Raw genomic sequence first — 21,786 nt, forward strand, 5'->3', positions numbered from 1 at the left:
ATATTAAGTAGTAACCTACAAAATCTCTATTTAAATTAAAAATCAAAATAACAAGCGTAACTAGGACTATAAAGTACAATATAATATGACAATTACATAAATAAAATGGCAAAAGTTTTCAAAAATCATATATTTCTTGGAGCTTGAGTTCACTGCTTTTACTTATGACATTCAATGCCCTTTTTAAGGCAGTACATACAGTCAACATAGGTGACCAGTGCAATGTTGAGTCAGTTTAGTGCGACATAAGCACTGGGAAAGCAAAAATGAGAGTAGGGGTGTGTTATAAGCCTAATGACTCCGATGAGTACAACAAACAACTGTACAGATAAATAGCGTGGGTCAGTAAATCAGAATGTCTTATAATAGGTGATTTTAAATTTCTAGATATTGAGGTGAACTCGTGGGTTGGTCACTCACACAATAACTAGAATTTTGTGGATTTATTGGACGACTGTTTTCTACAGCAGCATGTTAGAGAGGCAACAAAAGAAAGTGATATTCTTGATCTCATTATTAGCAGTGATGATTGATGAATCAAGAATCTGCAGATAAAAGAACCATTGGGTGGCAGTGATCACAGTGTATTGATGTAGAATTTACTTAAGGATGTAACTACCATGATGGGAAAAGGGAAGGGGTTTTGCTTTTGTAAAAGTGACTACACTGGTCTCAGACAGGCTTAGTGGCATTCGTTAGCTTATTTTCTTAAATTTAGCTAGTGATTTTGTAAGTTACGACTCGCTATTCATACCGCTATCGTATAGGTGTTTTGGAGAGAATATAATGCATGTAACCAGCAGCGCAGAAGAATAGTAGGGTTTTAATTGTAATAAATAAGTATTTTGAATGTTTTAATCACTTTTTGGACATATATCTTTTGTATTTTACTAAGGATATAACTAATTTAACATTGTGATTATTACCGTATGGAGTAAACTTGAAACCGTATATATCTCAAACTTGATAGCTAAGGTACAACGTAAAACTATATAGCAGAATGGATAAGTATCACTGTATTAATTAGTATAGTATTGTAGTTCTCATGCATTTATGTAAGTGCCGATCTTAGTTAGCCGATGTCATTTCATGTTCTGCTCAACTTGTAGTCCTTTTTTCGCTGTAATTACTACTTCATTCATTTTTACATTTTGACTATTATCTTTGCTTTGATCTATTAATTATTATTTAGTTGTTATTATTATTATTATTTATTTTTTTTTTTTATAAATCAAAATCACTTGTATAAACAACTAAATGTAAGATTCCTCTGGCTTTCTGTGTAAGGAATCACTAGTGTATAAAATTTATGTTAATAAAGAATATTATTATTATTATAGTCAAGTATAGTCAATTAATCAAATAAATTTATTAGCCTTACTAATGTTCATCGTTAATTAATTACATCGTATTTAAACAGAAATCATTCCACAGACCAGAGCAACGAAGCAACATACAAAAATAGCAGGAGTGCTGTGGTTCAGGATAGAACTGAAGGGGGCAATTCTTAAATGCATTATAGCTTAAAAAAATGCTTTCTGGAACAGGATATGATCTAGCCAAGGAAGATGTCTTTCTCTATGTTAGGTGCAGAGAGTGTCAAGAAACTAGGTGCCAACTCAGTGTTCTGATGGGCGTCTATGAGCGTCTGAAGAGTAGTGTAGATGCCCTCAAAGGAATTAAAATGGAGGGCCCATCAAACTCTCAGCTGCCAAACTCAATGCCAGAGCTCATTCTTGTGCATCAGGCAACACAGCGGCAAACTTTAGGGCAGAAGGTGCTGGTCACACAGGAGTTAGTTATTGTCGGTGACTCTATTGTTAGGGAGATGGAAAATATATTGTGGAATAGGACCAGGGTATGTCTGCGGGGGGCAAAAGTTGATGACATTGTATAGAGAAGATAACCATCTTTTAATGGCAGAAAGGGTGATATTGTTGTGCACGTTGGCACTAATAACATTAAGAATAGGAAATCTGAAGACTTATTTAACAAGTACAGGTCAAAGTTGAAAAAAAGTCGCGAGTTTGAGCTAAATTTGAAAGTGTCTACAATTCTGCCCAGACACGATAGGAGGAAGTAAATGATGAGAACCTTGACAATAAATTCAGCCTTGGAGAGATTGCGTAAGGCTCGTGGGGTAGAATTTTTCTCGGTGATCTTTAACAGGAGAGACTGTTCCTACAGGGATGGGATACATTTAAATAGAAAGGGTGCAAGAATATTTGTTGATGATACCGAGGCGGTGTTAGATGGTTTTTTTTTTTTTTTTTTTTTTTGATTTGGTAGTTGTTGGCGCATCGACTTCTGTGGCCATATTGCACCTCCCAAAGTTTTTGCAGTACTTTGATCCAAGCCCGAGGCGGGAATCGAAACTGCGACCTTTGGGTTGCCGGGCCAGGTACTTTACCCACTCAGCTAGCCCGGTCGGCTGGTGTTAGATGGGTTGGAAAACTGCCAGCTTGGGAGGAATAACAAACTAATAGATTAATAGCTACAGGCAGAAGTAAAAGCGATTCTTGCACTGCTTCTATTGGAATGAGCAGCAGCTTAGAAAGCGAGGTGCTGGGGATTTCAAAGACTGCTGGGAGTCATCATGGAACAAGTAAATATATGGGTTATGTAAGGGTAACTGAGAGTAAGAACAGTTGCATGTACACCAATGCTAAAAGTATAGTAAACAAATTTGATGAATTTGAGGTGCTAGTGAAGACATCAAAAGTAGATATTGTTGAGATATCAGAGACATAGTGTCACACAGAGATAAGGAATGCAGAACTGGAATTTAGGGACTACAATGGATACAGAAAAGATAGAAAGAGAGGAGGGAGTCATGCTGTTTGTGAAGAAACACAAAATCTAAGTAAGTGCATCCAGTTGGCATGGGTGGACAGTGAAGTGTTGAGTCAGTTTGGTGTGACATAAGCACTGGGAAAGCAAAGCCAAGGGTCGGAGTGTGTTTCGGCCTAATGACTCTGAGGAGTACAATGAACAACTATACAGAGAAATAGTGGACAGGTAAAACAGTTTGTCTTATAATGGGGGATTTTAACTTTCCAGATATAGACTGGAATTTGTGAGTTGGTCGCTCACACACTAACAAGGCTTTGGTGGATTTACTGGATGATTGTTTTCTACAGCAGCATGTTTGAGAGGCAACCAGAGGAAGTAAAACTCTTGATGTGATTATTCGTGTATTAAGAATATGCATATAAAGGCACCACTAGGTGGCAGTGATCACAGTCTATTAATGTGAGATTTACTCAAGGATGTAACTATCATCAGGGGTAAAGGGAAGGGTTTTGCTTTCATAAAGGTGACTACAGTGGTCTCAGACAGTTTTTAAATTCTATACAGTGGAGGCCAACTGATGATTTTACCAACAGCAAATTCTAAATGGGAAGCATTCAAGGAAATAATCACAGAAGCTACTAAGACCTAAGTGGATGTCAGATGAACTAATGAAACTCATGGTGAAGAAGAAACTTGCATGGGATCTTGAGATGTGTCGATGTGACCCCAATCAACAAGGGGAATCAGGGGGGGAGAGACACGGGTGGTTACAGACCTGTTGGTTTGGCTTCTGTTCCAGGGAAATTAATGGAGGCACTGGTAAAAGAAGCATTGCTTCTTTTACCAGTGAAAAGAAACAAGACTTCAGTTATAGCTTGGACACAGCATGGGTTTGTTAAGGGGAAGTCTTGTCTGACCAATTTCATTGGATACTATGATGTAGTCACAAAGGAACTGGATGCAAACAATAATTTTGATATCATATATTTGGATCTTAGAAAAGCTTTTGATACTGCTGCACAAATTGGAGCAGTGTGGCAATGGAAGCAATTGATGCTATGGATAAAGGTCTGGTTCAGTGGAAGAAGACAGAGTGGTAATCAATTAATCAATGGAAACTGCTCTTCATGGACTAATGTTATTAGTGGTGTCCCACAGGGTTTAGTGTTGTGTCCATTGTTGTTCTCTGTATTCCTCAGTGATATTAATGATGGTATATCATGCTTAACGTCCAAGTTTGCAGACAATACAAAGGTTGGCAGGGTTGTTAGTGACACTAATGACAGTACACTGCTGCAACAGGATCTAGAAAAGTTGAGCAGATGGGCTGAGAGGTGGCAACTGAAGTTTAACATAGACAAATGTAAAGTACTGCATATGGGAAGCAGTAACCCCAGAGTAATGTATCAACTATATAGTACTACACTGACAGTGGTAGAGAGTTAAAAGGACCTGGGGGTAATTGTGCAAGCAGATATGAAGTTTTCTGAGCAGTGCAGACAGTCTGCAAGAGTAGCTCATGGTGTCTTGCCAATGATATACAGGAATTTTTCTAGCAGGGATAAGGAGGTGATTATCCCCTTGTATAAGGCATTTGTCAGGCCACACCTTGAGTACTGTATACAGGTCTGGAGGCATCATTTTAAGAAGAATGTAGAACTGTTGGAACGAGTACAGAGAAGGGCAACAAGATTAGTGAATGGAACAAAGGGTTGCGCTCACAAAGAAAGGCTTAAGTTTCTAAAATTGCAGTGTCTGGAGACTAGGCACCTGCGAGGTGATCTGATGTATAAAGCCTTGAATGGTTTGAGCATTAGCATAGGCATTTGATGCAAGAAAGCAAGCTTATGCAGCATCAGCCAAAAAAAAAAATAAAGTAAAATAAATAAATAAAAAATAACCACTTCCACTTCACCCCTCTGTTCATTCGAAATAAATGTCCAGCTGAACCTTAAACTTATTTAGGCTATCAACTTCCACGACAAGGGATGGAAGTCTGTTCCACCTACCAACCACCCGCTGGCTAAAGGAAAATTTCCGCACATCTATCCTACATCTGTCTTTCCTCAATTTGAATTTATGCCCTCTCAGGTGATTATTCTGAGCAAGAGGAAGAATCCCATCAGCACTGAGCATGCTCAAACCATTCAAGGCTTTGTACACTTCTATCATATCACCAAAGAAATCTTGTTGCCCTTCTCTGTACTCGTTCCAGCAGCTCTACATTCTTCTTGAAATGAGGCCTCCAGGCCTGTATACAGCACTCTACGTGTGGCCTGACCATTGCCTTATACAAGGGAATAATCACCTCCTATCCCTGCTAGAAAAATTCCTATATATCATTGACAATACACCATGAACTACTCTTGCAGCACGTCTGCACTGCTCAGAGAACTTCATATCTGCCTGCACAACCACCCCCAGGTCCCTTTCATTCTCTACCACTGTCAGTGTAGTACCACAGAGTTGATACATTGCTCTGGGGTTGCTGTTTCCCATATGTAGTACTTTACATTTGTCAATGTTAAACTTCATTTGCCACCTCTCAGCCCATCTGCTCAACCTTTCCATATTCTGTTGCAACAGCATAGTGTCAGTAGTGTCCTTGACAACCCTGCCAACCTTTGTATCGTCTGCAAACTTGGACATTAAGCTTGATATACCATCATCAATATCATTTATAAATACAGAAAACAATAAAGGACCCAATACTGAACCCTGAGGGACTCCACTAATAACATTAGTCCACGATGAGCAGTGTCCACTGATTACCACTCTCTGTCTTCTCCCCCTCAACCACCCCTTTATCCATAGCAGCAATTTGCCTCCAATGCCACACTGCTCCAATTTGTGCAGCAGTCTTCCATGTGCAACAGTATCAAAAGCCTTTCTAAGATCCAAGTATATAATATCAAAGTTATTCCCTGCATCCAGTTCTTTTGTGACTGCATCATAGTATCCAATCAAATTGGTCAGGCAAGACTTCCCCTTAACAAAACCATGCTGTGTCCGAGCTATAACTGAAGTCTTGTCTAGATGATCCTGCAGTGCTTCTTTAACCAGTGCCTCCATTAATTTTCCTGGAACAGAAGTTAAACTCACAGGTCTATAATTACTTGCTTGTGTCAGCCTTTGACCCTCCCTTGTGAATTGGGGTCACATTTGCATTTCTCCAGTCCATGGGTGCCTCCCCTGAGTCCAAGGAAGCTCTCATAATTACGGCTAAGGGTTTGCTTACTTCCTTTGCTGCCTCCTTTAATATAACTGGATAGATCCCATCCACCCCAGGTGCCTTTCTTGTGTTTATCTTCAACAATTTCTCCTCCACTTTACTCTCAGTTATTACAAGATTCTCTAGCTTACTGCTAGAGTTGAATATTGATGCAAAATATTCATTTAGTTTGTTAGCTACCTGAGCAGGGTCATCAACAGTTGACCCATCGATATCAAGTGGACCAATCTGATTCATCCCCTTCCTTCTAGAGTTTACATAAGTACTCTTTGCTGTTTTTCTTCGCATCCCTTGCCTAGGATCTCTCGTAATCTGCCTTCGCCTGCCTAACCTCCTTTGTAACTTGGTTACAGATAAACTTGTATCTATCATAGGCTTCTGTGTCACGTGTTAATTTGTATGTATCCCATGCATTTTTCTTCTCTGCCATATGCCTCATTAGTTCATCTGACATCCATTTAGGCCTAAACCTTGAACAATATTTCTTAGTTGGTATGTAAAGCCTAGTAGCTTCCAAGATAAGTTCTTTGAATGCTTCCCATTTTGAATTTGCTGTTGGTAACATCATCAGTTGATCCCACTGTATAGAATTTAAATACTGTCTCAGTCCATCGTAGTCGCCTTTACGAAAGCAATACCCCTTCCCTTTACCCCTAATGGTAGTTACCTCTTTGAGTAACTCCCACTTCAGAACACTGTGATCACTGCCACCTAGTGGTTCATTTATCTGCAGATTCTTAATGCATGAAGAATCACTACTGATAATCAAATCAAGAATATTACTCCCTCTAGTTGCCTCCCAAACATGCTGATGTAGAAAACAATCATCCAATAAATCCACAAAAGCCTTGCTAGTGTGTGAGTGACCAACCCCCAAATTCCAGTCAATATCTGGGAAATTAAAATCCCCCATTATAAGACTCTCTGATTTACTGGCTCACTCTATTTCTCTGTACAGTTTCTTATTATATTCATCAGAGTCATTAGGCCTAATCTCACTCTCAATTTTTATCTCCCAATGCTTATGTCACACCAAACTGACTCGACACTGCACTGCCCAGCGATGTCGACTGGCTTCACTTCCTTGGATTTTATGTGTTTCTTAACTAATAGCATAACCCCTCCTCCCTTCCTATCCTGTCTATCCTTTCTGTAGACATTGTACTCCCCAAATTCCAGTTCTGCATTCCTTATATCTGTGTGACACCACGTCTCTGAAATCCCAACAATATCTGCCTTTGATGTTTTGAGCAATACCTCAAATTCATCAAATTTATTTACTAAACTCCTAGCATTGGTGTACATGCAAGTATACATGCACCTGCTCTTCCTCTTAGCCACCCTAACACAACCCATGTGTTTACTTGTACCCCCATGATTCCCAGCAGTCTCTGAAATATCCTGCATCTTATTTTCCAGGCTGCTGCTCATTCCAATAGAAGAAGTGCAAGAATCACTTTCTCCTCTGCCAGTGGCTACTGTTAATCTATTAGTCCTTGTATCCCTCCAATCTAGCAGTTTTCCGACCCACCTAACACTGCCTCGATAGCATCAGCAAACATTCTTGCACCCTTTCTATTTAAGTGTATCCCATCCCTGTAGAAGCAGTCTCTCCTGTTAACAAGTACAGACCAGGCTGAAAAAAATTCTACCCCTTGAGCCCTGCACAATCTTTCCAGGGCCGAATTGATCGACAGGGCTCTCATCATATACTCCCTCCATCGTGTCTGGGCAGAATTGCAGACACTTTCAATTTCAACCCTAATTCACGGCTTTTTTTCATCAGTGACCTGTACTTGTTAAGTAATTCCGCCGGTCTCCTACTCTTAATGCTGATGGGATTCTTCCTGTTGCTCAGAATAATCGCCTGAAAGGACATAAATTCAAATTGAGGAAAGACAGTTGTAGGATAGATGTGTGGAAGTTTGCCTTTAGCCAGTGGGTGGCTGATTGCTGGAACAAACTTCCATCTGTCGTTGTGGAAGATGATAGCTTAAACAGATTCAAGGTAGAACTGGACAAATGTTTGGAGTGAGTGAATGGGTGAAATAGGATGGGTGGAATCTCCAGCATCTGGAGATTCATCCCTTTCCTTCTAGAGTTTATATAAGTAAAGAACTCTTTGCCATTTTTCTTTGCATCCTTTGCCAAAGAATTCTTGTAATCTGCCTTCACCTGCCTAACATCCTTTGTAATTTGATTACAGAGAAGCTTATATTTGCCACAGGCTTCTGTGGCACCTGATAATTTATATGCATCCCATACATTTTTCTTCTCTGCTTTGAGCCTCATTAATTCATCTGACGTCCATTTAGGCCCGAACCTGGAACAGTATTTTTTAGATGGTATGAAAAATCGTGTATCCTCGAAGATTAAGTCCCTGAAGGCTTCCCATTTAGAATTCAATGTTGGTAACAACGTCAGTTTATCCCCATATATTTCAAACTGTGTCCTGTTTATAATTCATATAACGTCCAAGTGGTGTAAAATATTCAGAATTTTTGGCATGCTCTGTGCTGCTTATGCTGAGTTTGAATGTCAGATTTTTTTTGAATGTTGAGATAAACAATGCTGCACAAAGTAAATTTCAGGTGTTGCAATTTAGAATAATAAAGGGGAGATATCTATAAATAAAGAAAACTGCTGGTGAAGCTTTTTATATTGATCTACCATTTCAAAAATGTGTTTTGTTATATGCATTTTACTTGAATCTCATTATTTATTAATTTGTTTTGAAAAAATATTGCTTCTTCCCAAAATATTCCCAAACATGAAAGAAGTGAAGAAAAAATTTGCTTCTTTTGTGTTTGGGAAAACACAAAAAAGAAAGGTATTAGAACCTATAGCACTCAGTACCATGCATGGGTTGAAGGTTGAGATGAAAAAAGATACTTGTTGACAACAGACTTGAATTTCTGTAGATTGTAATTTTCAAGAAATGTGTGATATGTGTGAAGGGAGGTTGTTCCAGAAAATGGAAGATGACGAGATAAATAAGGAAAAAGAAAAGTTGGTTCAGTGAGCCTGCAGTTGGATAGTAAATGGATGGTGACCAGTCGGGCAACTTGTTCAGACTGGTTTGGAAGAGAGAAGGAGAATTATAGAGGCCAATTTAGAGTAACAGTGCCCACACAAATATGTTCAGAAAAGGCATGCAGAAGAAACAGAACATCTGAGACAGAGAGTGAAGAGACTTTGTAAAAGATGAGTCATTAATTAACTTAACTATCCTCTTTAAAATGGGGTCTAGAAGCCTGAAGGAGGTTTGGGGCATTGCATCAAATATGAGAACAACATTTCATTGAGATTTATACAGAGTAAGAAGCTGTTTAGAAGAAACGTAACACTGAGCGAAAAAGAGAAAACAGAGTTTTTTAGATGCAGAGGAAGCAATATTTGTAATGTGCTTATGCTAAGACAGATTAGACATCAGGGTTATCACTAATAGAGATATGTGATCTTGTCTGAAATCTGAGTGTCATCAAAGGTAAGCATAATGGCAGAAGAATCCTTCTTGTGAGATATAAGACAGGACTGAGTTTTAGAGGGATTGAAATTAACTTAATTTCAATTAAGTTAACTAAATTTAAATTAAGCTATCTTTGCCACTCTGGAGAATTATCTGGTGATCAGCATTTAAAGAATTGATAGTGGATATTTGAGAAGTTTAAGCTGTTTGTACAGGGCAAGGTTTCTCAAACTGGAAGGTGGAATGCAATGTGCTATAGCTAGCAAAGTATGGACAGGATTTCCAGTCAGATGGATTTATTTAACTTATTTAGGAGACCATTATGCTAAACACAATCAAAAGCCTTTGAAATTTCAAGAGCAACTGCTTCAGTTTCACCAAACTTTTCCACTGAATTTGTAAACAGGTGGAATAAGTCAGTATGGATTGACATTGACAGAATTCATATTGGTAATCATTCATCACATGAAGGTTTCAAGATAGCTTAGGAGTTGGTAATTAATGGATTTATCCAATACTTTGTGAAGAACAGAGATATGTATGATGGGATGATAACTGGATGGGAGAGATTTTTTACCCTTTTTAGGAACTGGCCAGATGTGAGAAAATTTTCAAGCAGAAGGAAAGACACTAGTGGAAAAAAAAGTGGAAAAAGGTAACACAGTATGAGAGTAAGCTCAGGAGCACAGGTTTTGAGAACAAGTGAAGAAATATTATGAGGACCTGGAGCTTTCTTGACATCAAGACTGATCAAAATTCTTCTGACATCCTCTTGAAAGAAGACCACAGGAGACTTTTGAGTGGAATGTACTGGGAATGGTAGGAGGTAGTTTACCAAGATTGTCAATACTAGAGTTAGAAGAAAAGTAGTATGCTAAAAGCTGGTTTTATCTTTAGCTGAGGTGACAATAGAACCATCAGGTTTTAACAGAGGTGGGAATACAGATGGGCAAAAGTTGCAGCCAATACCTTTGGCAAGAGACCAGGATTCTTGACTACTGTTTGGACAAGAATCAAGATTTCTACTCTTTGCCCAATCAAAATCTAGTTTGGACTGATTAATAACTGCTTTAGAATTGTTACAAGCTTTGGCATAGGCAGAAAATGAACCTTGAGATCTCAATGCTAGCCAATTGAAACATGCAACAATTTATCTTGAACAGCTTTAGAATAATTATTGGAAAACCTAAAGTTTAGATGAAGGATGAGATTTTAGGGTGGAGCACGGAATGAAGGATTTCATACCTACAAGAATAATTTCAACATGATCTGAGCAAACAGTGAAATCAGAAGAATTAAAACAGTAATCCAACCAAGGAGAGGAAGAATAAAAATCTCACACATTATCCCATTTTGCATTCATGTAATGATAAATAATATGAGGCTGAGAATGGCTGCGAGAGAAAGGCTCTATTGGAGAAGAGAGCATTACCAAGTTGTGATCCGAGGTGTGCAGAGGACCACTCACCTCAAGGGTTGTTTGTGAGAAAAAGATCAAGCGTGCTGGCTGTGTGGTTAGGATTGTCTATAGGTAAATTAACAATCATTAGTACATTAGTACAATTATAAATTTTAACTACAAAGAATTGCAAATTGCATCTTGACCAGCTGGGTCCATGTGCCTAGAAAACTGAAGCCAGCTGGAGTTGTGAACATTAAAATTGCAAAGAAAAATTACCTTACTATCAGGAAAGTTGGACGGAGAAATTTAAGTTTCTAAGAAAGGAAGTTAAAGAGTTCCAAGGAATTAGTAGAATTGAGAGATCAATAGTGGCAACAAATGAATTTGTCATAATGGGGTAGAGTGATTTTAAACCAGAGAAGATCAGAAAGAGGAGTTTCCAAATTACTGTCTCTGACAGGGAATATCAGAACAGACATAAGAACAAGTACCACCTTTGAAGAGAAAGGAATTATAAGCAAATAATTAGGATTCTGTCAGAAAAATTACCAATTGAACTTCAGATAATTCTTAAATATTGTATACAACTGACTGATTTCATAACTTGTTTGTTTACCTTGACTGCACAAATAATTCAACAGTATTCTGTTGGTAACTATTATAAATAGTCCTTTTTACTTGAACAGTACCTTACCTTACATTACATAGAAAAATTACAAGATAAACAATCATCATAAAATATGTAACTATGTCTGTTTCAAGTGGTGTGGTGAGTTGGAAAATTACTTGAAAAGCACTGTAAGCTGATAATATTAATTGCAAATTTATGATGCAATGTGTGCTACCTATTAGTATAGCAATAATTAGTTTACAATGTCATCAAATTGCTCTTAAATGCACACTATACTAGAATAAAATAAATGATTACCTATAGAACTAATATTGTATCCTGTGAATAACATATAAGAGGCCACCTTATGAGGAACAGCTCTTGATAAGGCAATGCCAGGTGTAGAACAGAATAATCCTATTGATGCTCTGTATAAAAAGACAACAGATTTTTTTTATTAAGAAAGAATGGTGCAAATTAATAATGATAAAAAATAGGTCTCAGTAGAATTACTGTTTACACATATACACAATCTTAATTTTCATAAGAATGCATTTAGGAGGAGGATACATGGTCACCAGTGTCATTAACGCCATGGTTGAGCTGAGGTAACTTTAATTAGCTTTTGTCATTACCATTCATAAAAACTATAAGATATGTTTAGGACAATGACATGGTGCTACAAAGAATTAAATCCCTTGTGTACTTTTTATACTTGCACACACACACACACACACTATCATCAACATTACTGCCGTGGGTCATCATGGAACCAGTGAATACATGGGCTGTGTAAGTACAATTGTTGTTGTTATGGGCGTTTAATGGCGCATAAGCTACTATGGCTATAATGCGCCTGTATAAGTACAACTAAGAGCAAGAACATGTGCATGTTCTTGCTCTTAGTTGTCCACTAATGTAAAATTTATATACAATGCTCCTAGCACACTAGTGTGCTAGGAGCATTGTATATAAATTTGATGTACGTGAAGTACTGATTAAGTCATCAAATGCAGACATTGCAGGGACAGCAGAGACATAGTGTCACTCAGACAAGTGATGCTGAATTTGAATATGGGGAGTACAATGTATAAAGGAAGGACAGACAGGTCAAGAGGGATTATGAAGCATATTAAATCTAAGGCAGTGCATCCACTCAATATGAGTGATGAGTGCTATGTTGAGTCAGTTTGGTGTGATATAAGCACTGGGAAAACAAAATTGAGAGTAGGAGTGTGTTATAAGCATAACGACAGTGATGAGTTTACCAAACACAGTCGGCCAGGAAATCAATGTCTCATAACGGGAGATTTTAACTTTAAAGACATTGAATGGCAAGACTCGTACACTAGCAAGACTTTTGTGGATTTCGTGGATGACTATTGTTTTACAGCAGCGTGTTGACAGGCAAACGAAGAAGCAATATTCTTGATCTGGTTATCAGCAGCAATTCTTCATGCATTAAGAATCTGCAGGTAAAAGACCCACTGGGTGGCAGCGATCAGTGTACTAAGCTAGACTTTGATCAAAGACATAACTGCTGTCAAGAGTAAAGGGAAATGCTTTTGTTTTTGTAAGAGTGACTACAGTGGCCTCAGACAGTTTTTAAATTCCATGTTGCAGGAGCAACTGATGATGTTACCAACAGCAAATTCTAAATGGGAAGCATTCAGGGAAGTAATCAAAGAAGCTACTAGGCTTTTCATAAGAAATATTGTTCAAGGCCTAGGCCTAAAACAGATGTCAGATGAACTATTCAGCCAAATGGCAGAGAAGAAAAGTGCATGGGATATAAATTAATGGATGATACAGAAGCCTATGGTAGATATAAATTAGTCTGTAATCAAGTGACAAAGGAGGTTAGGCAAGCTAAGGCAGATTACGAGGAGTCTCTGGTGAAGAATGCCAAGAAAAGCAGCAAAGATTTCTATGCTTATATATATAAAATGCTAATGTTAACTTGCTATCTTGCATCATTTTCCACTACTAATACTATCACAAGGGTGGGAATAGCCATGAGAGACAAAGAGTCCATTCGGTAGAAACAATTACAAAGTTGTAATCTGTGACCCCAATTCACAAAGGAGGATCAAAGGCTGACACAAGTAATTATAGACATGTGAGTTTAACTTCTGTTCCCAGAAAATTAATGGAGGCACCGGTTAAAGAAGCACTGCAGGATCATCAAGACAAGACTTCAGTTATAGCTCAGACACAGCATGGTTTTGTTAAGGGGAGGTCTTGCCTGACCAATTTGATTGGATACTATGATGCAGTCACAAAAGAACTGGATGCAGGGAATAACTTTGATATTATATACTTGGATCTTAGAAAGGCTTTTGATACTGTTGCACATGGAAGACTGCTGCACAAATTGGAGCAGTGTGGCATTGGAGGCAAATTGCTGCTATGGATAAAGGGGTGGCTGAGGGGGAGAAGACAGAGAGTGGTAATCAATGGACACTGCTCATCGTGGACTAATGTTATTAGTGGAGTCCCTCAGGGTTCAGTATTGGGTCCTTTATTGTTTTCTGTATTTATAAATGATATTGATGATGGTATATCAAGCTTAATGTCCAAGTTTGCAGATGATACGAAGGTTTGCAGGGTTGTCAAGGACACTACTGACACTATGCTGCTGCAACAGGATCTGGAAAGGTTGAGCAGATGGGCTGAGAGGCGGCAAATGAAGTTTAACATTGACAAATGTAAAGTACTACATATGGGAAACAGCAACCCCAGAGGAACATATCAACTCTGTGGTACTACACTGACAGTGGTACAGAATGAAAGGGACCTGGGGGTGGTTGTGCAGGCAGATATGAAGTTCTCTGAGCAGTGCAGACGTGCTGCAAGAGTAGCTCATGGTGTATTGTCAATGATATATAGGAATTTTTCTAGCAGGGATAGGAGGTGATTATTCCCTTGTATAAGGCAATGGTCAGGCCACACCTAGAGTACTGTATACAGGCCTGGAGACCTCATTTCAAGAAGGATGTAGAGCTGCTGGAACAAGTACAGAGAAGGGCAACAAGATTAGTGAATGGAACAAAGGGGTGCTCTTACGAAGAAAGGCTTCAGTTTTGCGAATTACAGTGTCTGGAGACTAGGCAGCAGCGAGGTGATCTGATAGAGGTGTACAAAGCCTTGAATGGTTTGAGCATGCTCAATGCTGATGGGATTCTTCCTCTTGCTCAGAATAATCACCTGAGAGGGCATAAATTCAAATTGAGGAAAGACAGATGTAGGATAGATGTGCGGAAATTTGCCTTTAGCCAGCGGGTGGTTGGTAGGTGGAACAGACTTCCATCCCTTGTCGTGGAAGTTGATAGCCTAAATAAGTTTAAGGCTCGGCTGGACAGGTATTTCGAACGAACAGAGGGGTGAAGTGGAAGTGGTTATTTTTTATTTATTTATTTTACTTTAATTTTTTTGGCTGATGCTGCATAAGCTTGCTTTCTTGCATCAAATGCCTCTACTAATGCTAATAACTGCTGTCAAGAGTAAAGGGAAATGCTTTTGTTTTTGTAAGAGTGACTACAGTGGCCTCAGACAGTTTTTAAATTCCATGTTGTAGGAGCAACTGATGATGTTACCAACAGCAAATTCTAAATGGGAAGCATTCAGGGAAGTAATCAAAGAAATTTTTCTTAATAAAAGCCACTAGGCTTTTCATAAGAAATATTGTTCAAGGCCTAGACCTAAACAGATGTCAGATGAACTATTCAGCCAAATGGCAGAAAAGAAAAGTGCATGGGATATAAATTAATGGATGATAGAGAAGCCTATGGTAGATATAAAGTAGTCTGTAATCAAGTGACAAAGGAGGTTAGGCAAGCTAAGGCAGATTACGAGAAGTCTCTGGTGAAGAATGCCAAGAAAAGCAGCAAAGATTTCTATGCTTATATATATAAAATGCTAATGTTAACTTGCTATCTTGCATCATTTTCCACTACTAATACTATCACAATGGTGGGAATAGCCACGAGAGACAAAGAGTCCATTTGGTAGAAACAATTACAAAGTTGTAATCTGAGGCACTTAGAGGACCACTAACGTTGATCATGTACTTTGGAGGATTACTGTTGGGAAAAAATTCAAGAGTGTTGGGATGGGAATGTAGGTAAATGAACAGCAGTGTGAGGTCATTAGTAATTGCAAAAGCCTCATTATCTCAACCAGCTAGGTCTATGTAATTAGAAATCTGAAAACAAATGGAGCTGTGAAAATTAATGTTAACTAAGGAAGGTTATGTCACTGTTAGGAAAGTTATACTGGAGAAAACAGAGTTGAGGAAAAGAAGTCAAACAGTTCTGTGTGATTAGTGGAATCGGTGGAATGATAGAGGCAACAGATGAATTTGACAGAATAGACCAGACAGATTTTAAGCCAGAGAAGGTTCTAAATTAGAGTGGAGATATGTATATTGGCCGATGCTGTATAAACTTGCTTTCTTGCATCATTTGCCAATACTAATATTTTACAAGTACTAAGTACCACTTTTGAATCTACTAATTTTGTTAAACGTTGTTGTCAATTAAATTATACTTTTCACTAAATACATATAACGACTTAGATTACAAACGAAACATAATTAATTAATACATAACTTGATATGGAAGTTATATAAACAGAACTCGTAGATAATATTTGATACTGAAAAATATATGTAGCGTTATAACTGTGTTGGGATACAAGTTTAGGGTTATAATTTTGTACTGAAATTTAAATTTTATTGAAATTAAATCGAAATCATGACTCAGACCAGAGCAGCAAAGCAAAAGGCTCAGAGGAGAACTGAGGGGGGCAGTTGCCCTCTGAATCACAGCCTTTTAAAATGCACTGCTTGCATGATGTTTGTGGAGCATTCGGGTATGGGACATGATATTGCCATGGGAGATGTCTTTGTGTGCGCGCGTGCACGATGCAAGGAGTGTAACAAAATCAGGCTACAACTCAGCGTTGTTATGGGCCTATATGAAAGCTTGAAGGACAGGGTGGATGTCCTCAAAGGAATTAAAGTGAGGGCCCATCAAGCTCTCAGCTGCCCATTTCAACTCCAGAGCTTGCACTTGGTCATCACGCAACAGCGGCAACCCCCAAGGCAGAATGCGCTGGTCCCACAGGAATTAGTAGTTGTTGGTGAATCTATTGTCAGGGAAATGGGGAACATGCTTTGTAAAAAGGATAGGTGGAACAGGACCAGAGTATGTCTGCCAGGGGTAAAGGCTGATGACGTTGTAGAGCGGATATCATCTTTTAAGGGCACAAAAGGTGACATAGTTGTACACGTTGGCACTAATGATATTAAGAGTAGGAGACCGGCAGAATTACTTAACAAGTACAGGTCACTGTTGAAAAAAAGCCCTGAATTAGGGTTGAATTTGAAAGTGTCTGCAATTCTGCCCAGACACGATAGGAGGGAGTATATGATGAGAGCCTTGTCAATCAATTCGGCCCCGGAAAGACTGTGTAGGGCTCAAGGGTAGAATTTTTTTCAGCCTGGTCTGTACTTGTTAACAGAAGGGACTGCTTCTACAGGGATGGGATACACTTAAATAGAAAGGGTGCAAGAATGTTTGCTGATGCTATCGAGGCAGTGTTAGGTGGGTTGGAAAACTGCTAGCTTGGGGGGATACAAGGACTAACAGATTAACAGTAGCCACTGGCAGAGGTGAAAGTGATTCTTGCACTGCTTCTATTGGAATGAGCAGCAGCCTGGAAAACAAGATGCAGGATATTTCAGCGACTGCTGGGAGTCATTGTGGTACAAGTAAACACATGGGTTGTGTTAGGGTAGCTAAAAAAAAAAGAACAGGCGCATGTATACTTGGGTGTACACCAATGCTAGGAGTTTGGTAAATAAATTTGATGAATTTGAGGTATTGTTCAAAGCATCAAAGGCAGATATTGTTGGGATAACAGAGACGTGGTGTCACACAGATATAAGGAATGCAGACATGGAATTTGGGGAGTACAATGTCTACAGAAAGGATAGACAGGATAGGAAGGGAGGAGGGATTATGCTATTAGTTAAGAAACACAAAATCCAAGGAAGTGTAGCCAGTCGACATCGCTGGACAGTGCACTGTCGAGTCAGTTTGGTGTGACATAAGCATTGGGAGATGAAAATTGAGAGTAAGAGTGTGCTATAGGCTTAATGACTCTGATGAGTATAATAAAAAACTGTACAGGGAAATAGAGTGGGCAAGTAAATCAGAGAGTCTTCTAATGGAGGATTTTAATTTCCCAGATATTGACTGGAATTTGTGGGTTGGTCACTCACACACGTTAGCAAGGCTTTTATGGATTTATTAGATGATTGTTTTCTACATCAGCATGTTTGGGAGGCAACTAGAAGGAATAATACTCTTGATTTGATTATCAGTAGTGATTCTTCATGCATTAAGAATCTGCAGATAGAGGAACCACAAGGTGGTAGTGATCACAGTGTGCTGAAGTGGGATTTACTCAAAGAGGTGGCGCCTCCGTAGCCAGGTGGGAAGGAGCAACAGTGCATAGCACACGCTTCTTGATTAGACCGGGGTTCGTACCCATCACCACCAAATACGGAGGATGCGGAAAAGTCAGGGAATGACCACCGCATATTCCCGGAGCAATGTGGCCTTAGTTGCTAATGCTCCTAAAAACCAAAACAACAAACAACAACTCAAAGAGGTAACTACCATCAGGGGTAAAGGGAAGGCTGTAATTATTGCTTTCGTAAAGGCAACTACGATGGTCTGAGACAGTATTTAAATTCTATACAGTGGGACCAACTGATGATGTACCAACAGCAAATTCAAAATGGGAAGCATTCAAAGAACTTATCTTGGAAGCTACAACGCTTTACATACCAACTAAGAAATATTGTTCAAGGTTTAGGCCTAAATGGATGTCAGATGAACTAATGAGACATATGGCAGAGAAGAAAAATGCATGGGATACATATAAATTAACACGTAACACAGAAGCCTATGATAGATATAAGTTGATCTGTAATCAAGTTACAAAGGAGGCTAGGCAAGCGAAAGCAGATCACGAGAAATCTTTGGCAAGGGATGCAAAGAGTTCTTTACTTATGTAAACTCTAGAAGGAAGGGGATGAATCAGATTGGTCCACTTGATATCGATGGTTCAACTGTTGATGATCCTGCTCAGATAGCTATCAAACTAAATGAATATTTTGCATCAACATTCACACATGAGGAGTTATTCAGCGAGGGGAATGCCAGAGGTGTATTCAACTCTGGCAGTAAGCTAGACAATCTATCTTGTAATAATTGACAGTAAAGTGGAGGAGAAATTGTTGAAGATAAACACAAGAAAGGCCCATGGGGTGGATGGGATCTATCCAGTTATATTAAAGGAGGCAGAAAAGGAAGTAAGCAAACCCTTAGCCATAATTATGAGAGCTTCCTTGGACTCAGGGGTGGTACCCATAGACTGGAGATGTGCAAATGTGACCCCAATTTCCAAAGGAGGATCAAAGGCTGACACAAGTAATTATAGACCTGTGAGTTTAACTTTTGTTCCAGGAAAATTAATGGAGGCCCTGGTTAAAGAAGCACTGCAGGATCATCTAGACAAGGCTTTAGTTACAGCCCGCACACAGCATGGTTTTGTTGAGGGAAAGTCTTGCCTGACCAATTTGATTGGATACTATGCAGTCACAAAAGAACTGGATGCAGGGAATAACTTTGATATTCTATACTTGGATCTTAGAAAGGGTTTTGATACTGTTGCACATGGAAGACTGCTGCACAAATTGGAGCAGTGTGGCATTGGAGGCAAACTGCTGCTATAGATAAAGGGGTGGTTGAGGGGGAGAAGACAGAGAGTGGTAATCAACGGACACTGCTCATCGTGGACTAATGTTATCAGTGGAGTCCCTCAGGGTTCAGTGTTGGGTCCATTATTGTTTTCTGTATTTATAAATAATATTGATGATGGTATATCAAGCTTAATGCCCAAGTTTGCAGACGATACAAAAGTTGGCAGGTTGTTAAGGACAGTACTGATGCTATGCTGCTGTAACAGGATCTGGAAAGGTTGAGCAGATGGGCTGAGAGGTGGCAAATGTAAAGTACTACATATGGGAAACCGCAACCCCAGAGCAATTTATAAATTCTGTGGTACTACACTGACAGTGGTAGAGAATGAAAAGGACCTGGGAGTAATTGTGCAGGCAGATATGAAGATCTCTGAGCAGTGCGAACAGGCTGCAAGAGTAGCTCATGGTGTCTTATCAATGATATACAGGAATTTTTCTAGCCCGGATAAGGAGGTGATTATTCCCTTGTATAAGGCAATGGTCAGGCCACGCCTTTAGTACTGTATATAGGTCTGGAAGCCTCATTTCAAGAAGGATGTAGAGCTGCTGGAACGAGTACAGAGAAGGGCAACAAGGTTAGTGAATGGAACAAAGGGTTGCTCTTACGAAGAAAGGCTTAAGTTTTGCAAATTACAGTGTCTGGAGAGTAGGCACTGGCGAGGTGATCTGATAGAGGTGTATAAAGCCTTGAATGGTTTGAGCATGCCCAATGCTGATGGGATTCTGCCTCTTGCTCAGAATAATCACCTGAGAGAGCATAAATTCAAATTGAGGAAAGACAGATGTAGGACAGACGTGCGGAAATTTGCCTTTAGCCAGCGGGTAGTTGGTTGGTGGAACAGACTTCCATCCCTTGTTGTGGAGGTTGATAGCCTAAATAAATTTAAGGCTCAGCTGGACAGGTATTTTGAACGAATGGAGGGGTGCAGTGGAAGTTTTTTTTTTTTTTCTGGCTGATGCTGCATAAGCTTGCTTTCTTGCATCATATGCCTCTACTAATGCTAATGCTAAAATAGAGGTGAGGAAAAGAAGTCAAACAGTCCTGGCATTAGTGGAATCGGTAGAATCATAGAGGCAACAGATGAATTTGGCAGAATAGACCAGACAGATTTTAAGCCTGAGAAGGTTCTAAATTAGAGTGGATATATGTATATTGGCCGATGCTGTATAAACTTGCTTTCTTGCATCATTTGGCAATTCTAGTACTTTACAAGTACTAAGCACCACTTTTGAAGCAAAAGTGGTACTTAGTACTTGTACCTAATCACTGATCAAATAGTTAGGACAACTGAGATGAGTAGTACTTGAGTTAGCTGGTAATTGAAACTCTGCCGGGAAAAGTGAGTGCGGCTTGGCAGATTATAATTGGTAGTGGACATCATCGAGATTGGAATTGAGACCACATACATTTGTGAAATGACTACGGAAGAGTATGGGAGGTTTAGATCTTTTCACAGATAAGTTTCTTTTATTAGTTTGACTATGCATGATGTATTCAGTAGATGAAGTAAAAGTTTAGGGGGGAAACATGATGAATAAATCATTAAAATTTTTGGATATTGTGTACATGCAACAAGAGCACACCTATCTCCTTGGCACAGGCCTTGACAATGTGCCCCACATATGCACTATTTGGACTCCCTCGTCACTACCTGGCAGAGTAGAAGTGAGATTATACACTAGCTGATCTGGATGCCTCCTAAAGAGTTGTCCACAGGTTCAGTTCAGTGGGTTATCTAGTGGTTGGATTGCGAATACTGTATCCTCAAAATGTAAGGAATACTGCCATGATGTCCATCAGAAACTAACTCATATTTAGGTTGAAGAAATTTAGAGAAGGTTTGGATAAATTATTAGAATGAATGAGCAAATGAAGGTATTCATTATTATTATTTTTTTTTTGGTTAGTTCTGTATAAGCTGTGCTTCCTTTTATCATGTTGCCATTACTAAAAAAAATTAACAGTAGAAGGAAGGGGTTGAATCACATTGGGCTACTTGATGTCAATAGGTTAACCGCAGATGACCCTGTTCAGGTTGCTGACAAATTGAATAGATATTTTGCATCTACATTCACTCAAGAGGAATTCTTTATGGGAGGAGATGTCAGAAGTTTATCAAACTCTAATGGGGAACTAAATGGTTTTGTGATTACTGAACGTAAAAAAGGCACCTGGGGTGAATGGAATCTATCCAATCATATTAAGGGAGGCAGAAAAGAAACTGAGAAAACCCTTAGCAATAATTATGAGAGCATCCTTCGATTCAGGGGGAGGTCCCTATGGACTGGAGATGTGTGAATGTATCCCTAATTCATAAAGGGGGATCAAAAGGTAACATTAGTAATTACAAACCTGTAAGCTTAACATCTGCTCCAAGGATAATAATGGAGTCACTGGTTAAAGAAGTATGCAGGACCATATGGACAGGAATGCAATTATGCTGCG

At 39.1% G+C, this 21,786-nt stretch overlaps 1 protein-coding gene across 1 annotated transcript in view; it reads right to left on the reverse strand.

The window, feature by feature from the left end:
- LOC150084455 (enoyl-CoA hydratase domain-containing protein 3, mitochondrial) overlaps positions 1-21,786 on the reverse strand; it is a 144,665-nt gene that overhangs the window by 46,964 nt on the left and 75,915 nt on the right. The window lies entirely within an intron of this gene.

This window comes from Mastigoproctus giganteus, chromosome 6 (genome assembly GCF_048544385.1).
Source record: "Mastigoproctus giganteus isolate SK-2022 chromosome 6, ASM4854438v1, whole genome shotgun sequence".
NCBI classification, from domain to species: Eukaryota; Metazoa; Arthropoda; class Arachnida; order Uropygi; family Thelyphonidae; genus Mastigoproctus; species Mastigoproctus giganteus.